This window comes from Dermacentor albipictus, chromosome 4, assembly GCF_038994185.2.
Source record: "Dermacentor albipictus isolate Rhodes 1998 colony chromosome 4, USDA_Dalb.pri_finalv2, whole genome shotgun sequence".
NCBI lineage: Eukaryota > Metazoa > Arthropoda > Arachnida > Ixodida > Ixodidae > Dermacentor > Dermacentor albipictus.
The window spans coordinates 101,334,692-101,353,669 of record NC_091824.1 but is presented as its reverse complement, the minus strand read 5'-3'; the positions used below and the strand labels follow the sequence as shown (position 1 = coordinate 101,353,669).

Genomic DNA, 18,978 nt, shown 5'->3' with positions numbered 1-18,978 from the left:
TGCATACCTTAAAACTTGTGTAAACACGAAACTGCGAGCTCAGTTGACATCATACAATGATGAACTATTCTTGGTTAGAGTGAACCACACGCTTCCAAGTGTACTGTTTTGTGCCGACTTGTGTACCAGTCTTCTGTTAAGAAAGATGAGACCTTGTTGTACTGTTAGCGGTGTGTTTAGGCCTTTGCTACTGTAGCTCCATTTCCTGTGGTAAATGTATTGCCTGTGCCAGCGTGAGTAAACGGCTTTGTCCTTCACTGGATGTTCCGAGATTTAGCCTTATTCACCCGCTGCAAAGTTAAAAAGAACCTGCATCACAATAATCACTGCAGGCAACGCCACTTGCTCGAAGAAACTAGAGAACATAAAATGTGCAGCGCGTGTAAGATTGAGTTAAACGGTTCCATTGCTTCCTGCTACAGTTTTAAATGGACGATAGTACTTAACATTCAGATCTTCACATTTGGCCTTGTCTTGAACTGAACCCAATCTTGCAGATAGTTTGAAGACCAGTCACCTACATTATCCTATTGTGAGAACTATTATTAAATAGCGAAAATTCCCTTCTCCAACGGATTAACCTCATAAGCATTGTAATTTCCCCCAAGAAAAAAATACAATAAAAGAACAACTTCCTACGTATGACCATTTAACTCTATCGAATGGTCGTCAACAAAATTTGTTTCTCTATGCGGGACAGCACCCTATAAACGTCCTTTGAGAAGCTTTCTTATTGTTTCAACAGATAGTTGCAATCAAGTCAGTCAGAATGGGTCATATCTTTAACCTTATATAAAACTGAGCGTCACAGCCAAGTCCATCATCTCCGTAAGAGCATCTAATAAGCTTAAGCTTACGCAAAGCCCAGAATTTTAGTCACGTAAGTAAGAATATCCAATATTCTTAAACTTACATAAAGCTCAGCGTTGCAATCGAGTCCGTGAGAATATCCAATATTCTTAATCTTGCATAAAGCTCTGCGTTGCAGTCCAGTCAGTAAGCATGGCCAATATTCCTACCCTTACATAACTTTCAGCTCAAACAAGATTACAGTACATATGCCCAAACTTCCATAAAACGTTGGGATCACATTGCGTGATTGTCGCTATTCACCTGTCGATGCAGCAAATTATACTACGTCACTTTTCAGGAAAATGCTAGGTAGATCACAGTTGAGTGCCGCAAAATTTTATTGCTGCTGCACCTTGACATCGGTGACAAAAACGCTTGCTAAAGTATATGAAAATTGATATTACCTCAATAATAGCGTGGTAACGCCTTCCTTCGTTTAAACCAACATAATGAATGTGATGCCTCTACTTTGAGATGTGGAATCCTTAATTTTAACAGAGCAGGAAGCAGTCACTCTCACTGGCAAACTTACAAGCAGCGCAATCAATTGTTACTTGCAGGTCACCAAAAGGGCAGAAGCTTATACCTTAACGACACAGAGAGAGCGTTAGAAGTGAATAACCTTTGAAAACAAGAACACCGCTAGTACCATTCAAAACAATGAAACAGGAGCCAATAAATGTGTTCCTCTTTACATAGAGTGATTGTCGAAAACAAGCTATTTACAGATGCCTAATATTGTCAAACATAACTTTTCGTTTCCAGGGCAACTCAGATTTCCTTATTCGAATACATGGATAGCGCGAAAGTGACAACCACTACTGGACCAACTTGAGTTCAATCAATTGCAACTTTACAAAAAAAGTTGTATTTTACTCAGCCCAGGAAGCAGAATACTGATTTAGAACTTCCTTTAAAAAGATAAACATTGTCGACGTTGTGTTTCAGAAAGATAGAAGCGCAAAGTTTTAACATTCGTAAGTGTGCACGAAAAACAACTATCGCAGATCTGTACTTGAAAGACACGGGACTTTCTGACAAGTTGTGACAGTACACTGTGTGGCGCACGACTGTACGGTGGCATTGCGTAAGACTAGGAATGTCTTTGTGGGTTGCGTGACAGTGCCCGCAGAAATAGTTCGTGTGTACGTGCGTGTGTGTGCTTAGGTTTTTTTTTTCCTTTTTTTATCCTTCTTTCTTTCTCACCTATTGCATCCCCTTTCCCCTCCCCCAGTACAGGGTAGCCAACCGGAGATAATCTCTGGTTAACCTCCCTGTCTTTCCTTTGCCTTTCTCTCTCTCTCTCTCTCTTAGACAATCTCAAATGGAAAGCTTCTATATGTAAAGCTGCAACTCACATGAAATTATGACAATGTTTACAACAGCTTTGCAAAAGTTCTACTCATGGATTAGTGTTATATTTGACAGCGTTGTATATTACACCATTTTCTCAGTTTAGATTTATATTATTATGTGAAGTTTAAAAATCTGCGACATCATTTTTTGCTTCTCAGTTAAGGTTGTAAACTTCATAACTGAGCTTTTAAAAATTCTGTAACTTTCAAGGCTCTTTTTTTTTAATTGACGCCCTAGATAAAAAATAAACGCTTTCTTCTGTTACTAGGTTTTAACTTTTTCTTCTGAATGCAATCAATTGTATCCAAACCGCTGCAATGGAAGCCAATAAAAACGATTTCTCCATTAACATGTATTAGATAAGATCGCCCGCACTAAAGCTTCCTCTAAACACTTGATGATGATGATGATGATGATGATGATGATGGTGGTGGTGGTGGTGTGATTATTATTATTATTATTATTATTATTATTATTATTATTATTATTATTATTATTATTATTATTATTATTATTATTATTATTATTATTATTATTATTATTATTATTATTATTATTATTGTTGTTGTTGTCATTCCTTTCAGAAAGGGGTGGTGACAAGTGGTCACCTAGGCTACTTGATTTAGTCAGGTATGCTATACATGTTTGTTTGTTTTTTATTCTAGCATTTTTGTATACATCTCCTGATTTTTTTTTTCTTGTCAGAACTTATCTATCTACCATGTACCGCTACCTATGCCTGTAACGGATCCGGTCATATCAAATATTTTCGCCAATACTGCGCACCTCTCTTGCTTACCTTACCTGCAGATTGGTTGATGCTTCCGTCAAAGTTTAAATCAAACGCTTCTGGAAGGCGTACGTTGTAATCCTACGAGTCTAACTTGGTGAATCCCTTCACATTCCATTAGGATGTGCCGAGGGGCCTTACTTTACCCGAAACTTATGTATTAAATAAAAAGGACGCACTGTCTCTGCATCCCTACTAATTTCTTTGTTTCGATATCACAGACTCAGTTACACTAGAGACAGACTGTTTACCATGAATAGAAGGTTCGGTGCATATTTGAGCACGTAAGAGTTGTGTCACAAAACTACGCTGAAATAATGGGCAATGATTGTCGATGTAAGTGTATAGCCGGACGCTTCATGTAAGCTATTCGCTTTACGAATGGGATGACGTGCTTCAAGGTGTCTATTTGGCGAAGAAGCGATATTTACGTAGCGTCTGTTGTCTCATCGCGTGATTCCGTATAGAAGAGAAGCGTCGACCAGTACTTCCGTAATGGCAGTACAGGTAGCTACAACACGTATAAGCAGATTTGTTATGCGTGCAACCTCCAGCGTCGCGAGCACCAGCATGGAAGGCTATTCACCTCTCCCACCACCGGAGCTCTCTTCCGCAGCCGCCCCAGAATAAGAGGGTGGTGGGGGAAGAGAGAAGCTTTATTGATTATTGATTACACAAAAGGAAAGCCAAGTTGGGGTCTTTATGGTAGAAGAGGAAACCTGCGGATCCCAAGCGGCAGGCTTCCTCTTCCACCATAAGGTATCGTAAATTCAGACACCCCCGGAGGTCTCGCCTGACAGTGTGTGCGTCACAAAGAGCTATAATAGTTGGCGTTCAGCGGCGAACGGGCCCTGCGACTCGGCTGCTCGAGAGCACGGGCCCTTTGCATCGACCACCGCGAAAGCCGACGAAAGAACCAAGAAAAGAAAGAAAAAGGTAATTTCCTTTAAAAAATTCCAGCCTTGATTTATCTGGTTATTATTTCTTTCTTTCCTTATCCACTCCTCCAACCTCTTTCACTCCCGTCCCCTGACCCCCTTACACATCACTTTTGCTCATGCTTCCCATAGTTCTAAATACGGCCAATATTTTCAACTCCAGACACGCTCACGCATAAATCGTGATGCGAGTTTTAATTGTGATGTACTTTTAGAGTAAGAAACAAAAGCCAATAGATCGCGTCATATATAGCTCCATTTAGGGAGCAACTTTATAACCCATGTTTTATGAACATCATCGACGTATTTCATGGCACGTCATCGCTATCCTACCGGTTATCATTGCCTCTCGCTTAGAGACTGATATTTCCACACTTATTATTCTATTGAAAGAAAAGTTTGGTTCTGAGTACTGACACAGAACTGGAATAAAAGCTTGGAATTCTAGTCTACAGCGCAAGCAAGGCAATGACAAGAGGGGAGCATACGAACGTGCAGACATGGCGCTATGTTCATGTACTATTCTTGTTTCCACGTCTTGTCTGCGCTACACTAGTATACCAAGATGGTATACCAAACCCCGCATTGCAACACTAGTTGCAAAAAAAAACATGCTGAGGCACCTGCTCCAATATAAAAGGCACTGCACAATGGGCGTAGATCTAACTTCGGACACACAAACCTCACAGTTTACCGTTTTGGTTAAACTACAAGTCGTCATTGTGAGTACTGCCGCGCGACGGAGGAAAGAGACAATCCTTCAATGAAGGGCAGAAATTTTAGCCGGCGTATAGACATCGCTGACATGCTACTCTGCGTGGAGAAGGGAATCGGGGAGAGAACAATGGAGTAGATTGAACAAGTTCTACTACGTCACGTAGGGTACGGTGAGGAAGGGGGTTGACTTAAGATAAATATAACTATATCAACGCTCTCTCACTCTAAAACGCATATTAAATCCAAGGCGCCACATAAGAGGTGCATCAAACACTCCGTTTCTTTATCAGTTATCTGAAGTCACTAGCTTGCACTTCAATACAGTGTCATTTATCTAGAGTCAATTGCCTGTATTTCCATAGAGAGGAGCTATCACTCATGCACACATTTATGCGAATAAAATTGTCAACAGTAAAAAAAATTTAAAGGCATGATTTTCTTCTCTCTCCCTTCTTTTAGAACGTTTGTATCCCCTTTCTTTTTTTTGCAAAGAAGCATGGAGGTCATTTCAACGTACGTCGACACACCTTCGTGCTCGATTCCCGCTTGACTCTGGCTTGCCGGAGCCAGTTCAATAACCATGACAAAGGGCAACTTGCAATGCAGCTGCAACCTGAATGGGCAAGAGTTGTTCATTGAATAGCAAGAACTTTTCTTTCAAGGCTAGACGTTGGGAAGGTAGGCTAGTAGGGTAATAACCGCATGTAACTCGTTCTGACAGCCACCACTCGAACAAGCAAAAGCCGCCACGCTACTTTGTTTACTTCCTAAGATTGAAAAAGGCTGTAGAAGTTGCACACGCCAGAAACGCCTCGGGTCTTTTGTATGGGTGACAACTCCCAATAACGTTGCACCCGTGAAAGCTACAGGGAGTGTGGGAGCTCTACATTTGCCTTTTGTTGAATATCCGGTGCACTCGTGGTGCGACGTGCTCTGAATTGACAAGGGTTTCCAGCGTATGCACGTGTACTGCATCTGGAAACACATTTACCTTAGTGCTCCCAGAACACGAGCAGTTATGCAAAAGCATTGCTGTTTTATACCGCGAACACTGGTTTTTCTCACTGCTTCATCAATTCTCTTGGTATGTTCGTGACTTCGGTAACACGTGGGCGGCGGAACGACAAAAAAGTGTAGAACCTTTACTTTGGGAATTCTTGGCAAAGTTCTGAGGCTGACACAATTTTGGATGAAATACGACTTCACCGACACTGCTTTCTTTGACGAGTGCCGGTAGTAGTGATATTCCTTTCGTTTACATGCTGATGCTGTGGACGAAGATATTTTATTAAAAGAAACTTAAAAAGCTTAAATACCTTTAAAAATGTAGTGATAGTGAGAAATAACAGAAAAGCGACTGACTTGACGAGTAAAATGAATCACTCTAGCGGTAAGTACAATTTCTCGCGATACCTAGAACGAAACGAACGATACCTAGTAAGTGACATAATCGCTACTCTGCAAAGACGTAAAATTGTCAAAATATTTTTTGCAACCATCAAAATTTAGTGACTCATTCATGGCTTAGGGCTAGTTTCTTTCATACCTTTCGATAATATCTTTCTCAGGGCGTCTCAGGGGTTCTTGCTGAGAGCTAACGAATACCGCGCTGCAATAAAATCGTGAGTATCTACCAAAATTAAAAACTGCCTTTTATGTTTTAAAAATGCTCCAAAGTTGTATGGAGCCCATACCTATTCAAAAGGACGTGTTGCTGCGAGTTGAGTCAAAGTCTTCTAAGAAATTACAGAAAGCCCCGACTGTTTTTCGAACCTCTTTATAAATTCTCTGTGAGGACCTTGAGGAATTCGACTGTGAGGCGTAAAGTTGGCAGCGGCATCACTTGGTATGCCATGGAGAGAGACAGATGCAAATTAGAGAAAGACAGGGAGAGATCTGCACATGTTATGCGGCGCGCACTTACTACGAAAGTATTTCCTCTCAACATCTGCAAAAGTGGAAGCCCATGCGCACCTATCTTCGTATTTCGTAAAAATTCAAAAGTGTACGTAGTGCGTTGAGTGTGAAGTCAGGTTTCACGAAAACTAGCCTCCATAAAGTTTATACTTTACTACGCAAACAAAAACAAAACACTGCTATGCGCTGATGCTAAAGTTTGCATGCGCTACCAATTTAGTCCAGATGTCCTGCAGTATAAAGCGGCTGACATGTTTACTTCTCTCAAACTCACAGTTGTGTTTTAGTATGTGGGGTCAAATCACGTATTTCTCTGTAATCACAGCGCGTCAGTGAATTAATTACCTTACCTTCTGTGCCTTTCTGGCACTACTGCGGTCTCAGAAATGCAAGATTCGCTGAAGAGCAATAGCCGAGAAAGAGAGGGGGGGGGGGGAAGGAAGGATATACGGAAGGCAGGAGTGTAAACCAGTAACGAGTATAGTTGACTGCTCTACGCTGAGGGAAGGGAGAAGGAAGAGAGAGAGAGAGAGAAAGGAAGGATATACGGAAGGCAGGAATGTAAACCAGTCAATAGTCTGGTTGACTACCCAACGCTGGGGAAAGGAGAAGGGGGAAGAGAGAAGGCAGAGAGAGAGGGTATACAGACGTGCACAGATAGCCGTTGAATCAAAGCCGCTCGTGCAAACCAGACGTTCTCAGAAAGCACAAAACTGCCTTGACTGCCTTCTGAGCCGGTGATCGGTGGGCACGTAGCGCTAATACTGTCTGTTCATTCAGAGGACGATGATCTAGCTTCCGCGATGTGTGGGACACAGATTTATTTTCTCTGTCGTATCCATGCTAAGAAAACCCGTAGAAACCTGGAAAGGGTATGCTTTTATTCGTATGATGAGAGAAGCATGTTCATTTGCCAAGTGTTCATTGTTGTAAGCTTGTAAGCTTATGGTACATCCCTATGTCTTCTTTGCTATTCGTCAGGTCATGCCGGGTGTCATATGCAGTTTATGTATATGCTATCCTTTTGTCTGATGGGAAGATGCTGTGGACGATGAGGTCTGTGAAATCCGTCTCCGCACCGAATCGTCGGTCAAAGTTCACAAAGTCTTTGTGCTTGAAATTGAGAACAGCCACGACATCACAGCTATACACAGGGGAAGAGGCAGAATGCTTAGGCCACGACGGAGAACTTTGACCGACGATTCGGTGCGGACGGATTTCACAGACCTCATCGTCCACAGCATCTTCCCATCAGACAAAAGGATAGCATATACATAAACTGCATATGACACCCGTCATGACCTGACGAATAGCAAAGAAGACATAGGGATGTACCATAAGCTTACAAGCTTACAACAATGTACACTTGGCAAATGAACATGCTTCTCTCATCATACGAATAAAAGCATACCCTTTCCAGGTTTCTACGGGTTTTCTTAGCACGGATACGACAGAGAAAATAATAATTGTTATGCCAATCGCTCAAGAAGAACGGTCACCGTCGTAGCGAAAGTGCTCCGTATACAAACTTCCTCTATACTTGCGTACTACCTACGGACTACTCTTCCTCCTTTATCGCGAATAAATATGATGTTGCCTGAGAACTGAAAAGACAAAAAAAAATACACACAGTAAAGTATTTTATGTACCCTTCTGTCTGAGCAGAAGAGTACAAAGTTGATTGGTAAACGAGACAAACATTAAACGAGCACGCATAAATGAACTGGCCCGCTAATCACACAGCTGTGTCGGTTTCGCCGGATTCGCACAGTGATTATTTGCACGAAGTGGTCGTCTCTACTCTGAGAACACACTCAGCCTTGCGCTAATGAAGCGCTACTTCTGCGCGTAATAAAAAAGCAAAAGGTGATCGAAAGCAATTCCAACAGCTGCGCTGTTTTTCTTTCACCGTAAATTTCATGCAGCGTTTTCACCTCGTGATCGTAGTAGTGCCATGCGATCGTAACATCGCAAATGATTAGGTTAGGCAAACTTATTTAGGATGGCGTGGGATATGATAGGTGGGAGAGAAGAACAATGGCTGATGTAGTACCCCTCACGCTTCTTGGTGTAATGAGAATTATATATAAAGTGCGCGAGCGAGGGTAAGGCTGGAATAGATGGGAAAGGAACAATCGGAACAATGTACGGCTAAAGGCGGGCCTGAGAATGAGGGCAGAGAAACCATGCCGTTATGGCTCTTTCGGCCACCCTTAAAGAAACAAAGAAGGGGGAAGGACTGGGGGCGGAAGCTCGATGCTTACGCCTACTTCCGATAAGACAACTGGCCGCACGTCTGAGCAATGAGAGAGCAATAAAGGCAGTGATGAAAAGGGCGGTGCCTCCACAAGACAAAAAGTGCGATCACCATGACGAAAAGCTTTTCGGATGTTATCTTTAGAGCCCACGCCCGTGGAAATAAAAGAAATGAGTACACAATGAAAACAAAAAGATACGAAGTGACAGCACGCCGGGACTGTAGAACCTTCCTCACAAGGCACAGGACATTTCGTAAGAATCTTGGAAGCCCCTCAGCTTGCCACATAATGGAACCTGGAGGATGCATCCTTGACACGCACTTACGCATGAACCTTTTACTTCAAGAGGCACGCGGCCCTGCACGGACGCTCGTTGTATCTGTGGCTGAGCTAAGCGCTTATGACAAAGTTAATATTCCCTACACCCTCCTCCTCGCCCCAACTTTTCGCTTTTGCTTTTCCAAGTCATTACAATCAGAGCTCCTGGGACGTTCCTGTTCATTCCTTATATTAATTGCCATCAGTGCGGCGTGAAATTTGTGCGAGTGCGATGAGACTCGTGAGCACCTTCTGTGTCACTGCCCATCCTTCGACACTCAACGACTTACATCACAAGCCAAACTCAACCTGCTAGACAATAGAGCGCTCTTAGAAGAAAAGATCCGTGGACCATGGCATCTGTGTTATTGCATGCAAAAGGCCACAAAAGCCCTTTTATGTTTCTTGAAGTACACTGGATTGTATGAACGCTTGTGACAGCGGAGATTCCTCTGCGAATGATTTTGCATGGCTCACTATTATTTTCCTTTTCCCTCGTTATATGTTCTGCACTTTTGCCCCTTCCCAAGTCTAGGGTAGCCAACCATGCACGTCCTTGATTAAAAACCTTACCTTTCACTCTTCATTTCTCTCTCTCTCTCTCTGTCTCTCTCTCTCTCACTCGCTCGCTCGCTCGCTCTCTCTCTGGGACGTTTTGCTTGGTACGTTCTAACCTTGAAAGATGCTACGCATTTGCGCGTCCACCAAGAGAGACCAGCTTCGTCGTGACGTTGCTCCACACTGCTCACAACATTGATATTTGAGAGTGTGTGTCCGTAACCGGCTATATTTTTGCTGTTATGTACATTGTCAGCGTTCTTGAGGGACACCGGGACACATTTGAGCATTGCTGAGTGCTCTTTACAAAAGAAAGAGCTGTGCTGCCATTCGACCTAGCCTTGCAAAACTGCCGGCAGTTGCTCTTTCCGAGCATCGCCTATCGATTGGGGTAGAGCCAGAAGCCCGTCACATTAGATATATTAAAGATAAAAAGCAGGCGAAAATCGACCAGAGCGCAACATACTGAGCGCCACAGACGCCTTCTCGCGTTTCTAAACAGCCCTCGTGGGGGAATTCGAGGAGTAGCCCAAAGCACGTCTATCGCTAAAGATCTGCTGTCCTCGTGGGAGCAACATGCAACTTGCGTTTCTGTGCGAGGCCATACAACACTTAAGTCCGTCTATTAACACATCATCTCTTGTGAGGAACTTTGTTAAAGCAACGAAAGCAATATGGGCCTCCATTAGTGACACTTGCGTCAGCACAGAAATGCGTTGCTGTGAACTTCGCGCGACACTAAAGAGCACCATGGCGAAAAGCATTTCGGATGTTATCTCTAGAGCCCTGATGAGGCCTCTAAAGGCATTCGCGCTTGTTTTGGTGGGATATGTCTCGGGTTGCGCAAATGTGCATGATCGTTTGATGAAGCCGAGTGTCTTGGAGGTATCAGCAGCGAGCTTGAGTATGTGTCCTGACCAGGATAAGTTGTTAGTTATTGTTACTCCGAGATAGCGATAAGAATCAACTTAATACTAACTGAATTGAGGGAATAAGGATAGATATAGTTAATCCTTTTCCGAGAAATCGGCCTGAATCTATATTTAGAAACGTTTAAACATATTTGCCATAAAGTGTACCAATTAGTCATCCTTAAGTTTAAACTGACCAGTACTGGAAGCAATTCTTCGATAAAAAACGCAGTCTTTTGCAAAAAGTCGTATAGTAGAGGAGAGGTTATTTGGAACATCATTTATAAATATCAAAAACAAAAGAGGATCTTGAACTGACTCTTGGGGAACGACTAATATAACGTCGAAAGTTTTAGAATCCTGATTTTCAATAACAGTGAACTGTGAACGATTAGTCAGGAAGCACTCAATCCATGATAATGTTAGAGAGTCAAGGTGAAGTCGAGAAAGTTTTGTCAATAAACAAATATGGGCTACGCGGTCGAAGCCTTTGGCGAAATCAAGATAGATCACATCTGTCTGAAAAGAAGAATCCATTTTGAGCTGAAGATCAATAGTAAATTCAAACAGTTGTGTGTCACAAGACTAGCCTTTGTGGAAACCATGCTGTCTGAAAAAGAAAAATGAGTTGTTGTCAAGGTGGGAAGCGACATTTGAATATATAATGAGCTCTAAGTGTTTGCAAGCGATGCAGGCGACTAATATTGGGCGATAATTTGACGTGTCAAAACGATTACCAGGCGAAGCTTAAGCGTCCTCCAAATGTTTTATTTCTTTTATGTCGTCATAATGAGGAGGGCGCGTTAAATTTTCTTTTTTGTTTATCTACTGTGGTACGCATCATTGCCTAAAGGATTATGAGGCATTACTTGTCTTACGTGACGTACGAATTTATTAACAGGTGATACAAGAACCTGTGTGCACACCTATCGTTACGATGACGACCAATCGGCACAATAAATATGAGCGTATTTCTGTTCAAAATTTTATGTCACCTCTGTGTCGTGTGCTAAACCGCTTCGCCGTTCATCCACCTTTACACAGTGAAATTCCCCATAATATTCATGCATTGAAGTTCAAAAATTATTTTGGGGATTTTGCGAACGCATATCTCAAAATTAGTGCCAACCTCAAAATCTGTTCGATGTGGATGTGACTTTCGAATTCACCGGCTACTATTCGTAAATTTCAATGTAGGGCAGTGAAGTCATTAGTTAAAAAGTTAATAAGAAGAACATTTCTCAATGAGTTGATTATTCGCTTATATTTTTTGTTGAAGCAATGTCCGCCTATGAGAGTTATTCTACCTCAAGAAGTAGAATTTCGCTGCAAGCAACGGGTAACATTTTAAAAAAAATTAACAATAAAAATAGAACATCCCGTATTTGATTTGAATTTCAACAATCAAAGCAGAGTTTGAGCACCCGCCGTCGGATAAGGTAGCCCCCCCCCCTCCCCCCTCCCCCCGTGTTTTATGTTACGACTGCTGTCCAGAGCAGTCTATTTTCTTGTATTAACCTCCGAATATTCACTAGCGAGTATTTTCTTTTCTAAACAGAGCGCAATATAAAGATTGAGTATATACTTGTTGAGAGAAAGAGGTTTATTGAAAACATTTACGTGCCCTATTTAAAGGCATACTTAAATGTCCCTAACGTCGTTCTCAATCGAACATCCGAGAAAAGGAAGAGCTTGTAAAAGAGAAACAACTACTGCCAGTTATCTGGTGTGCTAAGACGATGTCAGTAATAAAGAAAAAGTGAACAGCACATCACCATATGCATGCACGTAGAGTGTTGAGTTCGTTCAAGGAGAGAAGTGCGATTCTACAGCATCGCAAGTTGCTTTAGTGAAATTGCAAATTTGCGCGAGAAACCCAAATAATAAATTGCTTTGACTAAATTGAGAGCACATATTCGCACATATGCTGCCTATAAGTTAGGCATTCATGATGCATGACTGACATTTATTGAGCTGAATTAATATGTTCCGCGCGATCGCTAAGGAACTGGTGCCCCTGCACAGCAACCACGACTTCCCTGCGGGTTAATCATTCGGAACATTCCTCCCTTCTATCGTTCTCGCTCCTTTGAGATTCCAATAAGTGTTGTTACCCTTTCATATTCTAAAGAAACGAACATTTGACAAATTCGAGTAGGAAATTCTTGAATTGAACACATACTTAATACCAAATACTATCGGTTCCTATATAAAATTTCGAATATTCACACATCCCTGCTTTTGGGTGTCTAGGAGCATCACTCAGCACAGGATGAGTTGCAACGTCTTCTACATTTTAGGTTCAAATGTTTGCGCACCCCATGGAGTAAGTGTTTCTAGCTGACTGCAAGATACAGGGTCGCCCGCTCTTTAGCAGTACGCTCCGTTAGTGTCTAATACATCGAAGTTTCATTGTTTTCTTTTTATGCTATAAGAGAAGGTTGACATGACGGCCAACAGATAAATTTCTTATTCAAGTACTATTCTGTACGCCTTCATTCTAAACTTATGCTGATATGCGCGCATGAATATTAGTGAGGCGTTGTCCCTAACAGCACATACTTAAAAAAAATGTATAGCTTGTGCATTTGCGACCGAAACTGCAATGCGATATTAGGAGGTTGGTCGGTCAAGCAAACAATAATAAATTCAAAAGTATTGGGTGACCTCAGGCTTGTTTTTACCAGATCTACCGAATTTCAGATATGTTCTCAGAGATCGCAAACAAAAATTCCATGCATAGCCTGAGTGAACTAGAAGGTTCATTGAAATTCTCTAGCACATCATTAAAATGGAACAAGAGGCCCTCTCATTCCTCTTGAGAAAAAGACTCAGAGAGCACAAGAAAAAAGAAGCGGATGAAGAAGTTATGTTCTGACCTTTAGGCTTGCAAATTCGACTTTCAATATCTCTCATACATTTTGAAGGAGAATGATTTCAGTCAAGTCGCAAGAACATGCTTAAACCCAAGCGCAATAAATATGCACCAGCCAGAGATACTTGGACGAGCCCTCATCTATGGGGCGCTTTCTTTGAACAAACCGCCTGTAGGTTGGCTTAAAGTAAATATTTCCCACGCAAACTTCATAAATATGAAGGAAACGAATTCTTACGAATTCGATCTACAAACTGAAAAGAGACTGATGCGCAGCCGTGCTAACTATGTTTTCGAAATTTTTATTTACCCATCGGTTCTCAGCCTTGTTTCTGATTTCCTTCTACCGAAGTAGTTCTCTCCAAATCACCTTCAAGTGCATAATAATAAAAGTTGGAAAAGGATGGAGAGTTGACAAATGGATTATTAAATTTTGGTATCTATGTTCTTCACGAAGTCTTGTGTCTTAGAAGCTGAGTTTAAGTGACCGGTGAAAGTGCATTTGCAACTTTGACAGAGGCGAATGAAATATTTTGGACAACCATATTATTTCATAGGAAAATTAAGTAAATTTAGTAGTAGCTGCTCTTTGACTGACATGACTCTTTACAGCAAAAGTAAAATGGTATGCTACCTTGATAGCGTCCGCTTGTGACTAAAAACAAAACACTCTGAAGACCCAATGCACATGCCAGATTCTATCTGAAGGGAAGCTTTGGTGAAGCGATTATGCAAATACTTTACAATTAACAGCAATGCGTACAATTCCGGTTACTTGCATGCCATTCAATGTGCGGAACCATGTCATATTTGTATTCATGCAAGAAAAGACTGGCTTTAAAAAAATCCTGACAGGAACATAAACAAGGACAGCAGGGGCAGCTTAAAGATAGAAATATTTGTTAAAACGTTCATTGCTAAAAGAAAAGGAAACACCGATGCCTCTAACTCGATCCTTCACAAATCAAAGGCAATTCAACTTCCTGCGAACACGCTTTTTCTCTATAGATTTCATCGACGGTTTACATCGATGAAGACTGTGTAACTTTCCGGCATCATCATCCAGTTTTGTCGTGTACTGTGATGCCTCAACCTCATACACTTCGCTTCCGTTTATTTCTTGAAATTCTTTTTTTCTTCGCGTAGGAATTGAAACGTAAGTAGCTGTGCTTTGCAGCTACTTATGTTAAAGAATGGTATGCTGATTCAACTGCGGGCACGAAAAAATAAGACATTCTATTACGAGAGCAATAATACGGACTCTCAAAGCTCATTCGCACCGCCATCGTCGTCATGATGTCCCGGTATCGACCGCACATTGCGGCTAACGCGTAGAGGGCTAGAAAGTGTCCGGAGACGGGCCGTGCGTTTGGCTCCGAAAATGACTAAGCCAAGTAGACGGGCCATCACGCTCCGCTCAGTCAGCTCTGTAGCGGGGCTAGAGGACAGCGTTCTACCTTCCACTGCTGGCACGAACTTTGTGTGCACAGACGCTGACGACGTTCGTGCTCAGTAGAATTGTGCATACAATAAACTTCAGGGTAAATAATCTATTTTATTGCTCACTTGGCGCTGGGAAACACCGACGGTTTTCCGTCGGTCTCATCTGGTGCGCCATCGTGATTCGAGGACAGTAACGGCACTACTAGCGTTACTTGTGGCGCCAGCGTTGTGAAACCTTTCGTATCTGCCAGGGTTCTTGTTTCTGGTTCCAGCAGCAGTCGTCTCACGTGCTGCGTCGAGCCAGAATGTCTCCTCCGTGTATTATTAAGACACCGTCCTATAAGCAAAAAACAGGCAAGGTTTCCTTTTTTTTTACTTTTGGGAACAAGAACCACTTGTAATTAGCCGACATTCTTGTAAATGATGTTCTACGTACCGGTCTTGTTACATTAGCTAAAAATCATGACGTAGTACTCCTCACACCAAAAGAAAACAACAGCCTATTTAGCTATTGTGCGAAAACTAGTAAGTACGGGCATATATTGCCAGGCAAGGAATCTAACGTGCCGCAAACATAGTTTTCTCATAGCGGAAACAACAATATAAAAAATATGTTGGAAAAAAAAAGCAATTACTTCATACGGTCCGAAATCCACAGCACGGTCCCATACGCCCATGAACATAACAATATAAAAGTCAAATGCAAGTTGCACCAAAATGAGTTCGTAAATGAGTCCCAAACACACACAAACGGCCGTGATGTAGACTTCAATGAGCATATAAACAGATGAGGAATTACACAGTGTTAGAATAATTCCCGCACTCAGTACAAAATAAATGTATTACAATAAAAAATGTATTAATTACAAATTATCAAAGAACGGTATAGCAACATCGTGTGATTATTCAGTTCAATACCTAGTACTTGTTAAGGATGTCTGTTTCTTCATAAAAATGTTCATGTGCGTTCAATGCTTTTCGCTGGGCTATTTTCGATGGCTATGGGCCCAGCAATTTTGCGAGTGAGAAAGGCCGGTGAGGATCAATGGGCCTCTCGTATATGGGGCATCCGAGGAGTAGATGGCGAGCATCCTCATCGTCGAGGCCACAGGAGCAAACCGTGAAAGGAGCCCGTTTGATGGGATATAGGAAATGTTTGGTGTATGCTGTCCGAAGGCGCAGTCGATCAATTAGTGTCTCGGTACTTGTAGAAAGTTGCACATCCAGCTGGCGTTTTGAGTTGAGGGTACACTTCGTAAAGAATTGATTCCTGGGAGCGGCCCGCAGCGCGCTGAGTCGCGTACCTCAGGACCTTATTAAAGTTTCGCATCCATCCATCCATTAGTATTTTCAGTAAACCATGCTGACATACACAAGTCTCTCTTTAGTACTCTCAATATCTATTTTGTGTCGATTGGTGATAAAGGGATGAGTTGAATTTCTGCATCTTTATGAGCCGATTTTGCCAATGAGTACGCAAGTTCGTTGCCTGCTTTACCCAGCATGGCCCGGGACCCACTGCAATACCACTGCATGTTTCCTTTCATTATCCTGAGTTAAGCTGTTCAGTACTGCGTATGTTATTCGTGCGTGTGGTTGGCTGTCATAATAACTATACATATACACGTGCACACGGCAGTTTTGCCACACATTTTGAGGCACCAGATCCACGAGTTGAAAAATTATGGCCAGTGATCACTCAAAAGTGGCCCTTTCGTATCAATGCGTGACTAATTATGATCGCAGCAATGCAGTTCTCACGATTTCCAGAGAATTTATCTCATGCTGTCTTCATGGCCGGTTTCTCATGTGACTGTAGCGCGCCACGAATGCGTTTTCTCCACCGCTGACGTCATAACAGGGCTATAGGTGCGCGAACGCGCGGACACTGAAAGGGCAGAATAATCGTCATTTGTAACAATAAAGTATGTTACTGTTGTTGTTATTCCTAATGTGCTACTGCTGCCGCAGCACCAGGAGAGCGATATAAAATCTAGGCTCCATGGACAACGAAACCGAGAACGATACAAGAAGAGGCCATCGAGAAAGGCAGCTAATCCCGTATTAAGTCACCTTACTAGGGAGAAAAGAATGCGCATTAGTAGCCATCTTCGCAAGTAATACTGCCCAAAAATATATAAAAACATTCGAAGTGAGAAAGGTCATACTGTAAATTGTAGACACTCAAGAAGACCGCGGCCGTTCTCTGCTCACTGTTTTCCCAGGAATACGAGCGTCTCCTCTCTCCCGCTTTAACATACTTTATTTTATTTTATTTTATTTCTCTTTTTGTAGTCCTTGTTCTATAACCTTTCTATTGTAATTGTCTTCTCCATGGAAGCTAACGCTCCAGCGCAGCCATCTGCGTCTGCCCAGCACCGTCATCGCCGTTTCCAGACTCACCTGCCCGCTGTTGTGTGATGTGTACGCGTAAGACCACGCAGAGATCAGCTCTCCCCAGATTATCAATTCATGTGAAGCCCACTACTAAATAAAACACCCGGATTCTTTTTTTTCTTTTTCTTCTTCTTCTTTCCCTTCGTGCATGCAATGAAAACGCTATCCGGACTCCGAGTCGTAGCTGAGATGAAACATCGTTAGACTGCGGAGCTTCTCATGTTACTGCCACTCTCTTCCCCGTATTTCATTTCTACTGCCTTAATCCTGCAGTAATTAAGTGAAGGCGCCGTGTCGGCCTGTTTCGGTGTGGAGAAGCTCCGGCATGGCCGCCGTTCTCTGCGTCTAAACCACGAAACTGTTGCACACGCAATGACGACTTGTTTACGAAATTCTCGCCCTCGCGAAGGAAATAACTTCTCCGGTTAAGTCGGTTAAATTATTTATAGCGGAGAAACGCAGCGCGTAAATGCACCGTGGTGCAGCCACACGAAATCTTTGGAAATATTAGTATAGCGTCTACTCAAGTGTAGCACGGTACGCAAGATTGCAGTGAGCCAGCGAGTCAAACATTCAGCGCCGGGTGTAGCGTGGCGTGTCATAAACTACATCGCGCTTGCTAAATTCTAAACAGCGTTGGTGAAGCGCTTAAACAATGTGGCGCGCGCAAACACTTGACGGGAATGGAGCGGCACTTGTTCAACCTGGTAAACTCGAGAGCGCACCGTCTTGCTCAGACGCAAGGTTTGAGTACGGGCTAGTTGGTATTTGACTTTTGGCTAGTAGTTGGCTTTTGCGGATGTAGTGAGTTTATGTTTCGTAGCGTTGATATGTGCACACTTCGCATTGCATTTGCATGCTGCTGTACCAGGCGGCTCGCCATGTAGCAGTTGCATAGGTAGCGCTACAAGGCAGTTAGAGAAGTTTTGAGGAATAAAAAAAGATTAAGGAGATGTGCAGAAAAATGTTGGAATGAAAAACATGTATAGCATACCTCACTAAACCAAGCAGGCTAGGTGGCTATTTCTCACCGCCCCATTCCAGAGGGGATACCAATAATTAGTCATAATCGTTGTCATCAAGCAGCGGCAGCAGCAGCACATAGTATCGTGCCACATGTCACGCGATGTGAGATGTGCGCCCTGTATCGTCGACACGTGCAAACTTCGCACTGCATTTGCGTTGTATTCCACCAGGGGTCCCGACATGTAGCAGCTCAATCGCATCGTACCACGCGTCAAGGAATGTGACATGTGCGCCACATAGTCTCAATGCCACTGTTTTCTCTACGGTACACGTTATGGCACCTCCTCGCAAGGTACGCACCGATGCTGGAGAAACAAATAGTACAGCTACGCGCGCGACTGCAACAACGCAACGTTGGGCTTATCAGACCGGTGTGGAGAGAGCAAAACAAGCTGCAGCTTGCCGTCAAAGCGGGGCGGACTGTTGAGATCGTTCCCGTGAAAACGACGCGTGCTGCCGAAAATGGAGGTCCTACGGGGCCGCTCCTCCAGCTTAAGCTGTAACTGCTGCGTGTGCCGTGCAAGCCTGTAACTCTTTTTTTTTTTTACAGCGAAGCTGTATATGGCTAGCCAATTCGCTTGTCCACCCGCCCATCCATCACCTGTATGCCGAAAACTCCTCC

At 42.8% G+C, this 18,978-nt stretch overlaps 1 long non-coding RNA gene across 3 annotated transcripts in view; it reads right to left on the bottom strand.

Moving 5' to 3' along the window:
• The window catches only part of LOC135904602 (uncharacterized), a 250,725-nt gene that overhangs the window by 140,784 nt on the left and 90,963 nt on the right, over window positions 1–18,978 (bottom strand). For 2 of the 3 annotated variants that reach the window (XR_011514301.1, XR_010565167.2), the window contains one exon: window positions 15,104–15,270. The exons of the other annotated variant lie outside the window; for it this stretch is intronic. This is a non-coding gene — a long non-coding RNA (uncharacterized lncRNA). Of the gene's footprint in view, window positions 1–15,103; window positions 15,271–18,978 lie in introns of those variants that run through there. 3 annotated transcript variants of the gene reach the window in all.